We start from the raw sequence: 12925 nt of genomic DNA, 5'->3' as shown, positions 1-12925 counted from the left end.
TTCACTGTGTTAGCCAGGATGGTCTCGATCTCCTGACCTCGTGATCCACCCGTCTCGGCCTCCTAAAGTGCTGGGATTACAGGCTTGAGCCACTGCGCCCGGCCTATATTGTCCATTTCTATTCCAAAAGCCTTTGGCTTTTTTTTTTTTGATGGAGTCTTGCTCTGTCACCCAGTCTGGAGTGCAGTGGTGCGATCTCAGCTCACTGCAACCTCCACCTTCTGGGTTCAAGTGATTTCCCTGCCTCAGCCTCAGGAGTAGCTGGGGCTACAGGCACGTGCCACCACACCCAGCTAATTTTTTGTATTTTTAGTAGAGATGGGGTTTCACCATGTTAGCCAGCATGGTCTCGATCTCCTGACCTTGTTAGCTGCCTGCCCCAGCCTCCCAAAGTACTGGGATTACAGGCGTGAGTCACCGTTCCCGGCCATGCCCTTGGCATTTTATCTGGAATAGCATCTGTAAACTGAAGCGTTTGACCTCTGTTTTCTTCTCTTGTCTTTCATCTGTTTCTGGTTCATTGGCTGGCAGCTGCACCTGTGGGGGGACCTCTCATGCAGACTTTTGCACATATGCAGGGAGTATTGCGCTGAAGATCTTTGCTGGACCTTCTTCTGTTCAGAAGATAAGTTTCAAAACGGAGCAATTCTGCGAATGCAGGTTGCTTCTCTCTACAGTTTGAGAAGTCCAGCTTCAAAAGTTACTTGCCACTTAAGCAAGGAACTTACCAAGAGATCACGGTTTATTTTACTGAAAAGACTTTAAGGATTTGTAAGTTTAATCCATAGATTGCTGAGAACATGACAATATTTTTATTTTTACAGATTTTGCACTTCTGAATTCAGGTTAAAAACTAACTTGTATTTAGTCTGCTTAGAAGATTGTGACTTGAAAATTTTTGTATACCAATGAGCTTTTTGGTAGCGTCCACAGTGTTTAAAATATTTCATAGGCAAGATCCGTGTTCTCCATTTATTAATGCATTGCAGACCAATTTAACTGCTGTGTTTCAGGAAAATTCTTCCTAGTTTAATAAGTAAACTAAAAGTTTTATTTTTTATATTTAGTGCTTAATCTTTGTCTCATGTTATGTAAAATTAGCCTGCAGATATTTTCTCTCACTTCTGTAGGCTCTTGCAAGATAAACATTCAAATAGTGAAACAAACAATAAAATAAACAAATCTAAGGATGTTGTGTTGTTTTAATCTCTGTCTCAGAATTTGCGTTTTGCCTTTCCGCCTTTTTTATGTCAAAATAGATGAGATTGTTTGCATCTATAGAGTATAAATTGTTACCACAGTATTTTTGATAATGAATAAGTATAGGACTATCTCTGTGATTATTAAAATACATGGAATTATCCAGGAAATTTTCCTTACAAGGAATTAAAAGACTCCTGTATTTACATTTCAGCTGGATGTGTGTTATATTTCTGACATAAGAAGGGATAGATATTCTTTCCCATAATCCCTTTAAATTAAAGGGCAGAGAGGCTGAAACACTCATGGGTTTAAGGACCTCCCATCATCCTAAAGCTAGTCAAGGATTAGATGTGTGCTAAAGTCCAATGGACACGGCAGTGCATGAGAGAGGTGCAAGGGTGCCTCAGGTGGCCGCTGGAGATGTCACAGTGTGCTTGGCAGGACCAGGAGCCACAGATGTGTGGCAGGCCAGAGAGTTTCCCACTTTTTGTCTCCCTATCGACTACTTTAGTGCTCCTTTTTTATTTTCTTACTTTAGTACTTCTTAAAGGCTCATCTGTGTATGCAGGTTGATTTTGGGTGGTAGATGGATTGAAGTTTTTACATTAGCATTAATTTTAAAACACACCAGGGGAAAAACCCTATAACTAGTAGATCAAACACCTGGTTTTACAGTTCATGGATGTATTGCACAGAATATTATTTATGCTTTCTTAAGGGCAAAGGGACACCCAGGAAGGCACAGAGGACACATGTACTAAAGGGATAAGGAATGCATTGGTCAGAGGGCACCAGCATCCCTGAGCAGCTCAGTGGCAGTTCTGAAGGCCAGATGCTGTTACAGAAGTGAGCTCACTGACAGCAATGGACATGGAAGAACAGAGGCCCAATGGCAGTGAGTCACTATCAGAAGACAAATGGATACAATTATCACAATGAGTGGCCAGGTTGAAGGATTCCTGCACAGAGCTTTGGAGACAATTAATGGAACATGGCATCTTTAGGAGCAAAATAGGTATAAAATGAGTATTGCTCAAACGATACCTTCGAAAGACCTCAAGGATGGGTGATCAGGAGATAGGGCACAGCCACCTTAATAAAAGGTCGTAATCTTTTGCCAAATTTTCAGACCTTTGTTATTTTCCAAATGCAGAAACTGCTGATTGAAGGAAAGTCTAGATCTCCAAGAAGCTCTTTGTAAAACCACTGCAAGTGTGTATAGCAATGATGTCCCTGTGGTTATTTACTTGGATAACTGTATACTGGGGAAGGGGAGTACATGAATAATCTGAGGGTGCTGAGACACAAGGTCCAAGCTAACATTGATACTTCAGGACCAGAGTATCACTAGAGTCCACCTTTTGAAGCGAGGGGCATATGGGATTCAGATAATACAAGGAGTTCTTTTCCATGTATTACTTAGCACTAGGTCCACTGAATTCACGGCTCTACCCAATGGTAGGGTCCCTGTCGATACTACTTTCAGAATAAATGATCATTTCACTACTTAGACTCCCTGTCATCTCCTTACTTTCAGAATAAATAATCAGACTGAACATACTTGGGAGTTGACAGAACCGCCATTCCTTTCTTGGTGTGTGTGTTAGAATTGTCTTAAACGGAAAGCCATGTGGAAGCCTCTGAAACTGCCCCACCTCCTGGCCAAGATAGTAAACCAAAATTAATATTCCATCCCATGTGAAGGCAGAGATTAGTGCTACCCTTCAAGACCTAAAGCGTGAGGGAATGTTGAGTCATATCATAATTCCATTTAATTCACCACTCTGACCTCTATAAAAACTAGACACTGGAGGATGAAAGTGGACTATTGAAAACTCAGCCAAGTAGTAACCCTAACTGCAGCATCTGTACCAGATGGGAAACCTTGGCTAGAATAGATTAAGACAATGTCAGCTACATGGTTTTTATGTTTGTGGTATGTTTGTGGTTTCTGTCAAATGTGTTGTTTCTCTACCCATCAGAATGGTAGATCAAAAACTGTATTCCCTTGAGATAGAAAATATTTATGATGGACACACACACACACACACACACACACTCTCTCTCTCTTACATTGCTCCAGAGTTTCCCTATTAGGTTGGCTGAGGCTTTTGTTAAATCTCTCCCTTTCTCCAAGCCTGTCTTCCTTCTCTCCTCCACAGGAATTTGCTAATAGACTTCTTTCATGCCAATCTCCATCTCAAAATAATTTCCCTCAGGGAACCCAACTGTGACGGTATCTGAGTTGCCAATACAATCACTATCACATATTTTCCATTGTGATGGTTTTTCAAGACTATCATCAAGTATCCTTTCTTTAGTGAGGACATTAAATGTAAGTTTCCCTAGGTGTTATCTGACTAATGGCAGTAACTTTTGGAAGAGAAACCAATTTATTTGACTACTTTCCAATGCCCAGAGAGGGATCATGGCACAACCCTGGCTTCCTTTCCATTGAATTAATGTATTTATTCATTTCCTCGGATCACTTTCTATTACTAATATCACAAGAAATATTTTGCAGTGAAGAGAGTATACTCTCGTAACTACTAAATCACAACCACGTACAGGATGAATATCGCCACTTCGAACTTGCTATTTACAATGTTTCAGCAAGTGTTATTAACTTCTAGAATATTCTTCCATCTTCTGTTTTGACACACTATGGATGGGCATTTCGGTATCCAGTTTTCAAGTCACTTAACCTATGGGTTTAGAACACCAGGTTGTGGAGAACTAAGTCAGGCAACCAGATTTTAGCTTGAGTCTCATCGTTTGATCACTTATTAGCTATAGGGGATTTATTTGATATTGTTTCTCACCTATGTTCTAAGTATGTAAAGATAATCAATTTGGAGAGAATAGAATTAGAAATACAAAAATAAAATTATGACATAATAGCTAGAAGAAGCTTAAGCCTACAGATCATTACTTTTTAAAAAACCAACATCAGGTTTACTCATTCTGCCTCAGCCTCCCAAGTAACTAGGACTACAGGCGCCTGCCACCACGCCCAGCTAATTTTTTGTATTTTTTTTTTTTTTTTTCAGTAGAGACGGGATTTCACCGTGCTAGCCAGGATGGTCTCGATCTCCTGACCTTGTGAATCACCTGCCTCAGCCTCCCAAATACCCGGCCAACATCTGTAGTTTTTATGCAACAATTTATTTTAAACATTTTTGACATGAGTAGTGTGAAATATGCATATGTGTAACTGAACTTTATCATATATTTTAGAAACATATAGTTAGCATTTGAAGTATCCTCATCAGGAATCCACTTTCTAAAGATGGTTGCTTAATCATTTCAATTATCTTCATCAAAATTTGTATCCAAAAGTTTATTAAGCTGTGTAAAGGATACTAGGAATACTCTTCTGTCTGGTTTCCGTCACCTTTTCTAGGAAGAAGATACTAAAAATCTGTCAAACCCAGCGGTACTCAAGGCCTAGAGCTCTATTTGTTTTTTATCTAGTTCACACACCTGACAATATGTTGTCGGATCTTATTATTGGAATATTGTTGTGTCTGCCTAAGAATGAAACTTTGCTCCCATTTCATTGAAACTTTTATTTCAATAGTTGTGCCTGAGAACAGAAAGGAGGACTTATTTGGGAGTACAGGAAGCAAAGGTAGAATTTCTGAACAATAAGAGTTGTACGTTTAGAAGAATTTGGGCCAACACTTGCTTTCATGGTAACATGCCACCTGGTTACAAGATTATGGGGAAAGAAATATATGGTCTTCACTTTCTTTTTTTGTTGTTGTTGCTGGAGATGGCTGGTATTTACTAAAAGACTGGATATTTACTGACAGGTCACATTGGCTCAGGTTTCTAATTTCTAATTTCTAACCCATTTTCCAAACAAAAGATTAGTGCAGAAAATTAAAAAAAAAAAAAAGAAAAATCAACTATAATATCAGAACTGTAAGACAACCAAGCATTCATAGCAATTTGGGATATTTCATTGTTTTTTATGTGCATATTTAAAATTTATATGTATAATAATTATTTTTTTGGGATGCAGTCTCCCTCTGTTGCCAAGGGTGGAGTGCAGTGGTGCAATCTCGGCTCACTGCAACCTCTGCCTCCCGGGTTCAAGCAATTCTCCTGCCTCAGCCTCCCAAGTAGCTGGGATTACAGGCACCTGCCACCACACCTGGCTAATTTTTGTATTTTCAGTAGAGACGGGGTTTCACCATGTTGGCCAGGCTGGTCTTGAACTCCTGACTTCAGGTGATCCGTCCAGCTCAGCCTTCCAAAGTGCTGGGATTACAGGTGTGAGCCACTGTGCGTGGCCTATATGTATAATTTTAAACCCTGATTTTAAAATTTAGGTCAGGGATTGTGAACTTCAATGCTTTCAAGAGTCATTGGATTGGGACTGTGGATCAAAGGGGGTTATATGTTTTTTGTCCTAAAGGGAATAGTTATTACTTAGCTGCAAATAATTGTCATGTACAAGGGCTCAGTTTTGCCAGTTATTCTGATTTTTTTAGTAGAGTCAAACAAACATATTTTTGTGTAAATTTTCTCAGTATGAAAATATTCACTAAATTAAAATTTTAAAAACATTGTATAAGCCAAAGATATATATATATATATATATGATCTGATAGTTTACCACATTTCTCAAGCCATAAACATTTTATGTTACTAAATAGCCTCTGAGAACATCATTTTTACAAAGCTATATAGTATTTGAGTAGATGCAACAAAGTTTACAATCTTTCATCTATTTTTGGACTTTTAGAGGCTGTTCCCAATTTTTCTCTGCAGTGAACATCTTCATGCATATTGCTTTGTCCTCTGTTCTTAGTGAAATTGCAGAATCAAAGGTCATGAATATATAAATCATTCTTTATGCTTATCATCACGTATTTTCCAAAAGACCTGTACAAATTTATGCTATCACTTACCAGTGATGTATGAGAACATAGTTTCACTATATCTTTGTCATCACTGAAATATACACTAGTAAAAAATATTGGTAAGGAAAAAAATTGGTACCTCCTTGTTGATTTAATTTGCATGTTTATTAGTTAGATTGAACATTATTCCATATGCTTGTTTACCATTTTTATTTCTTTTGTGACTTATCTATTTGTTTTCATTGTCTCTTGTCTGTGGGGAAGAAACTCTACTTTGAAATTTTAACAATGTCAATCTATGCAGCAGCCAGGTATAAATAAACATCAATACCTGCTTCATGTTTAAAACATCTGTTTTATGGGGCTTTTCTATTCTCTACTACTTGTCAGCTTTTATCCTTGGGTCTCTGTCTCACATGGCAGCATTCGTAATAGAGGCAAAATGGATTGAAAGGCATCTTTGAATGCCTTTGATACTGGCTGAGTTCATGTTGTGGGACATCATTCTCAAGGACTAAGACTAATCAAGTTTTACATTTACCTTTTATCATTAGTTTCTGAATTATGTTCTAAATTATTTTGAGTTTACAGGTTTTAACGCTGTGATACTGGGTGCAAGACTAACTCCTGGCTTTGAGATTCCATAGTGAAAACTTCAGAGCTCAAATGGATCTTACAAGTCTTCTATTCCAAACTGATCATTTTGCTAATGTGGGTTCAGGTCACTGCTCCGAAGCCACAAAGCTGGTAAGTAACTGCAACATGGTCTACTACCTGTGACTCTGATCTCAAGTTTAATTGTCTTTCCTCTTCATCATGTTCTGTTTGCATGTTACCGCTACATTATAATTTGGTCCTGATATATCTTAATTCAAGTAAGGAATGGTGGCATTTTCATTATATTCATGTCAGAAATCTGTTACAGAGGAGTAGTTACTTAGCTCTTTCAAGCCTGATGAAAAATTTCCGGAACCATGGAAAACTTTTATAAATATTGGTTTTGTTACTCTTCTTTTTTTTTGTTTTTTGATATGGAGTCTCACTCTGCCACCCAGGCTGGAGTGCAGTGGCACGATCTTGGCTCACTGCAAGCTCTGCCTCCCGAGTTCGCGCCATTCTCCTGCCTCAGCCTCCCGAGTAGCTGGGACTACAGGCGCCCTCCACCATCCCCGGCTAATTGTTTGTATTTTTAGTAGAGACGGGGTTTCACCGTGTTATCCAGGATGATCTCAATCTCCTGGCCTCGTGATCTGCCTACCTCGGCCTCCCAAAGTGCTGGGATTGCAGGCATGAGCCACTGTGCCCGGCTGGTTTTGTTACTCTTTGAGAGATACAGTGGTGAACCAAGATGCAGGACAAATTAACCATCAAATGTTTTACTTTGTTAATGGCAGAGTGCAAAAATGCAGTTTAGGTATCTTATTAGAGGTAATTTTATTAGCATCATTATTGCAAGAGGTTCAAATCCAATTATGGGACAAAAATTGAACTGATGATTTCTATTCAGAGGCATTTGATGGCAATAAAATACACGAGACAAAGGAACTGGCTGCTATGTTCTAGAAGCTAAGTATCTACTCTTTAGTACTGAACTTTGTCTCTGTCGAAGCTTCTGAACCTTTCTTTTGGGCAGGTGAGCAGGTGGCTGCAAGGGTCTTGCCTTGTAAGTGTAGTAGGAGTTCCAGCTAAGCCTACAATAGTTTTCAAAACTGGGGGTCTTATTAGATATGTAGGTGCCTGCATCCCACTCAGGATAATCTAATTCTGAAGGACTAGCATGAGGCCTGAAAATAGGCATTTTTTTTTTTTGCAAAGATTGTACAGAAAGTTTTCATGAGCTGGGTGCAGTAGCTCATGCCTGTAATCCCAGCACTTTGGTAGGTTGAGGTGGGTGGATCACCTAAGGTCAGGAGTTTGAGACAAGCCTGGCCAACATGGTGAAACCCCATCTCTACTAAAAATACAAAAAATTAGCTGGGTGTAGTGGCGGGGGCCTGTAATCCCAGCTACTAGGGAGGCTGAGGCAGGAGAATCGCTTGAACCAGGGAGGCAGAGGTTGCAGTGAGTGGAGATCATGTCATTGCACTGCAGCCTAGGCAACAAGAGCAAAACTCTGTGTCATAAAAAAGAGAAAGTTTTCATATACCCCACATCCAGTTTTCCATGTTATTAACACCTCACATAAGTATGGTACGTTAGTCATCTCTAGTGAACCAATATTGATACATTATTATTAATTAAAGTCTATCCTCTCTTCCTATTTGCTTGGTTTTTACCTAATGCCACATTACATTTAGTTGCCATGTCTCCTTAGGTTCCTCCTCTTGGGCATGATAGTGTCTTGGACTGTCCATGTTTTTGAGGAGTACTGGCCAAATATTTTGTAAAATATTTTTCTTGTGATTAGACTGGGGGGAAGGCCACAGAGATAAAGTGTCATTTTCATCACATCATATCAAGGTTACACATTAACAAGCGACTTAGTGTGATGATGTTGACCTTGATCACCTGCCTGAGAAACTACACAGCTTTCATGATCCCTGCTCCAGGGTAGCTTGATGCAGGTGATCTCTGGAGCACCTTTGGAGAAAGAGTGGATGTTGCGTCCACTCCAGGATTCCGGCATGTCTGAAGATGTCTAAGGGGCTTATATCCGAAAGACAGGCAATAACAAATGCTGGCAAGGATGTGAAGGAAAGGGAAGCCTCATATACTGTTGGCAGGAATGTAAATTAGTACAACCATTAGGGAGAACGGTTTGGACATTCTTCGAAAAACTAAAAATAGAGCTGCCACATGATCTGGCAATCCCACGGTTGAGTGTATACTCAAAAGAAAGGAAATCAGTGTATCGAAGAGATAATCTACACTCCTATGCTTGTTGCAGCACTGTTCGCAATGGCCAAGATTTGGAAGCAAGCTAAGTGTCCATCAACAGATGAATGGATAATGAAAATGTGGTGCATATACACAAGAATGAGATCCTGTCATTTGCCCTAACATGGATGGAACTGGAGGTCATTGTGTTAAGTGAAATAAGCCAGGCACAGAAAGACAAACATTGAATATTCTTACTTATTTGTGGGATCTAAAAATCAAAACAATTGAACTCATGGAGACAGAGAGTGGAAGAATGGTTATCAGAGGCTGGGAAGGGTCGTGGAGAAGGGGTTTGAGGGGAAGGTAGGGATGGTTACTGGGTACAAAAGAAGTTAGAACGAATGAATAAGATCTCGTATTTGATGGCACAACAGAGTGACTGGGCAATAATAGTTTAATGTACATTTTAACATAACTAAAAGAGTGTAATTGGATTGTTAGTAACATGAAAGATAAATGCTTGAGGGATGGATGTCCCATTTTCTATGATGTGAGTATTATGCATTGCATGCCTGTATCAAAATGTCTTATGGACCCTAGATAGATGGATAGATAGGTAGATAGATAGATTTCTCCTTTTGGTTATGTTTCTTGGAAGAATACTGACTAATAATGTGAGTGACCTTGGGCAAGTTATTTAACCACTTTAATCCTTAGTTTCCCCTATAGTTAAATGGGTGAAATACTTGTTATAAAATTTAAATGAGCTAATGCATGGGAATTGATCAATTCAGACAGCACCCACTAAGATCCCACTTGAAGTGGTTCCAGCTGTGGTTTCTGAGTAAATCAGGGGCCCAAAGATTTTGGAAGGAATTTTCAAATTCTTGAGGTGAGGGTGGCCATAGTGGGTTGAGATGAAACTAGAGAAATTTTGTTATGTGACTGCTCTTGAAACTTTATAGTAACTTCTTAGCTGAGATGTCCTGAGAAATGTAGTTTCACACATGAGGGCAAGGTTGAAAAGATCTGATCTAACTCTTGTTTTACTTTTTATTGTCCAGGCCTCTGGAAGAGGCAGCACATCCACCCAAGACAGTGATGGTGCCAGGGAAATTACCAGCTCTTCTGAGAGTTCTGCTGATTCTGGTTAATAAACTGGGGCTTGGAATTTAGAGGAGAATGGAACAGAGTGGTGGAGAGCATAGGCTCTGGTGCTGGAGGGCTGGACTTTAAGATGAGTTTAGTTGTGTACAGTTGGGAAAGTTATACAGCCTTTTGTGCTTTGGTTTTGTCAACTTAAAATGGGAGAAATAAAACCATCTAATCTGTCTAGGTTTTTGCATGGATTATATAACTAATTTATAAGGCAGTGACTTTTTTTTTTTTTTTTTTTTTTTGAGACAGGGTCTCGCTCTGCCACCCAGGCTGGAGTACAGAGGCACCATCAGGGCTCACTGCAGCCTCAACCTCCCAGGCTCAAGCAATCCTCCTAACTCAGTCCCCCTGAGTAGCTGGAACTACAAGCATGTGCCACCATGCCCAGCTAATGTTTTGTATTTTTTAGTAGAGATGGGGTTTCACCACGTCGGTCTCGAACTCCTGTACTCAAGCAATCCGCCTGCCTTGGCCTCCCAAAGTGCTGGGATTGCAAGCATGAGCCACCGCACCTGGTCAAGGCAATGATTCTTATATAACAGGGGAGGGGAGCAATTTTGCTCCTCAGGGGATATTTGGCCATATCTGGAGACATTCTTAGCTGTCACAACTGGAGCAGGGGTTGGGGGAAGCAATTCTCATGTTGTGGGTGGCCAGGGATGCTACTAAACATCCTACAATGCGTAACACAGGCCCCCATCACAAAGAACTACACATCCCAAAATACTAGTAATGCTGAGATTGAGAAATCCTGAGATGAAGTATTGAGAATGAAGCCTGTCTTGTGGCAATTGCTCAGTGTTACCTATCATTAAAAAGCTTTGAGTAAGAATGATATACATCTGACACATAGTTTACTGAGTGAAAGAGATGGAGAGGAATCTTCATGTTTTTCTCTAATAAGCCATACAAATGACATTTCAGCCATAAGGGCTGTCTTCCAGGTTTTTCGTTGTTGAGAAGATGCTGTTATTATTATTATTTTGAGATGGAGTTTTGCTCTTGTTGCCCAAACTGGAGTGCAATGGCGCGATCTTGGCTCACTGCAACCTCCGCCTCCCGGGTTAGAGTGTTTCTCCTGCCTCCACCTCCTGAGTAGCTGGGATTACAGGCACCCACCACCACGCCCAGCTAATTTTTTGGTATATTTAGTAGAGACGAGGTTTCACCATGTTGGCCAGGTCGCGAACTCCTGACCTCAGGTGATCCACCTGCCTTGGCCTCCCAAAGTGCTGGGATTACAGGCGTGAGCCACTGTGCCCGAGCTTATTATTTTTATAATCCGGGTAAACATGTAGTTTCCAACCATAACAAATGCTGGCCTTTTGGTTGGGGTAGTTTGGAATATGCCCAATTATGCTTTCTCAGTGAATGAATAAGTGAATGAATTAATAGTTATAGAGGAATCTCCAAGGCACATGGTATTAGGAAGATGTCACAGGGAGACCTGGAGGATGAGACAGTGAGAAGGGTGTTATGCCTGGAAAATTGGCTGTGGGATACTGCCCACTGAATCTCCTTTCAGTAACACTTCAGATTTTTGCTGGCACTGTCACCAGTAACTTGTATCTATGGGCAGACAGGTTGGCAGCCCCGGGGAGGGCTCAGGAGGGTATAAAATCTCTCGGAATGGCAAGGAGAATTTCCCAAAGGATATGATGGCATCCTCAGCCAAAGACATGGTGCTATCAGCAAAGTGATGAGGATGAAGGCAGGGCACCTTGGTGGGTATAGAAAACAAGGGAAGCTTGTCTTTCCAACTGGCAAGATGCTGCTTAAGCCTCCTGCTTTTTGTAGCTTTCTGTGTCTGCTAGGTTACATCTTAACCTATATTAATGTAACTTGTATCCTTTGCCCAGGTCTGTTGGGTGCCTTTCTGTCACTTGTCTCCTAAAGAAAACAGATCCAAGTTTAAAAGGCTTGTGTTATTCTAGGAGGACCTAGGTCTCTGCAGATAAGCCTCAGAAGCTGGGAGTGGCACGGGGCTGGGCCAACAGGGTGGGAGGCCAAGGAGAGTGGGGTGAGGAGAGGTAAGAGAAGGGTGGGAGTTCTGGAAGGCTGAGTGGCTGTAGATCTGGTTTTTCTACACCAACCCCCCTTTAAAGAGATCAGCTATAGATTACGTATATGTATCTATTCTTTGTAATGTTGTCATTCCAAATATCTCATGTTTTTCCCTTAAAGAATTTCATTGCTGGGGAAAAATGTTGAAAATCACTGGCATACACAGATCCAAAATCACCCCTTATTTATAGATTGTAGCCGATTAAATAGTTTCCCCAGAATTCACTATTCACTGAAGAGTTCAGGGTGTCCAGAAAAAGTTAAGGCAAAAGCAGGATTATTTCCAACAATTAACACAATCTATTCTGTTTACTCCAGACAAGGCTGTTAAACCATCTTAGAGGGCTTCTCGCCTTCAGGAACTCTCAGGCACATAGTCCTATCTTTGAGTCTAAGGGGAAGCTGAGATGAGGCTAAGATGGGCGTGAGATGCATGCCAAGGCTGTGTGATGTTCGGTCTCTCTGGAATTAGGACAACCTGCGTCCTTCTCCTGTGAACATCTGTGGAAGCAGCACCATAAACACTCCGGTGAGTGCTTCTCAATGATTTCCATGGGTGGATAAATGTAACTGATTTGCGTCTTAGAATAACAAACAGATCCTCCCATCTCCAACGAGGGGCTTTGCAGGATTGTGATTGAACGCTAGATGCCGCTGTTGACTCACTTTGTGGTCTGAGCTTCAAGCTATCATCCTCCAGGCTCCATCAGGAGAGACAATTTTTGAAAGCCTGAGTCAATTTACGAAGTTCTGTCTATTTTTCTCTCATTTAGTGATTGATTTAGAGGGTTTTTATTTATTTATTTTTT

Source organism: Piliocolobus tephrosceles, chromosome 11 (assembly GCF_002776525.5).
Source record: "Piliocolobus tephrosceles isolate RC106 chromosome 11, ASM277652v3, whole genome shotgun sequence".
Classification (NCBI taxonomy): Eukaryota; Metazoa; Chordata; class Mammalia; order Primates; family Cercopithecidae; genus Piliocolobus; species Piliocolobus tephrosceles.
This window is presented reverse-complemented; position numbering follows the sequence as displayed.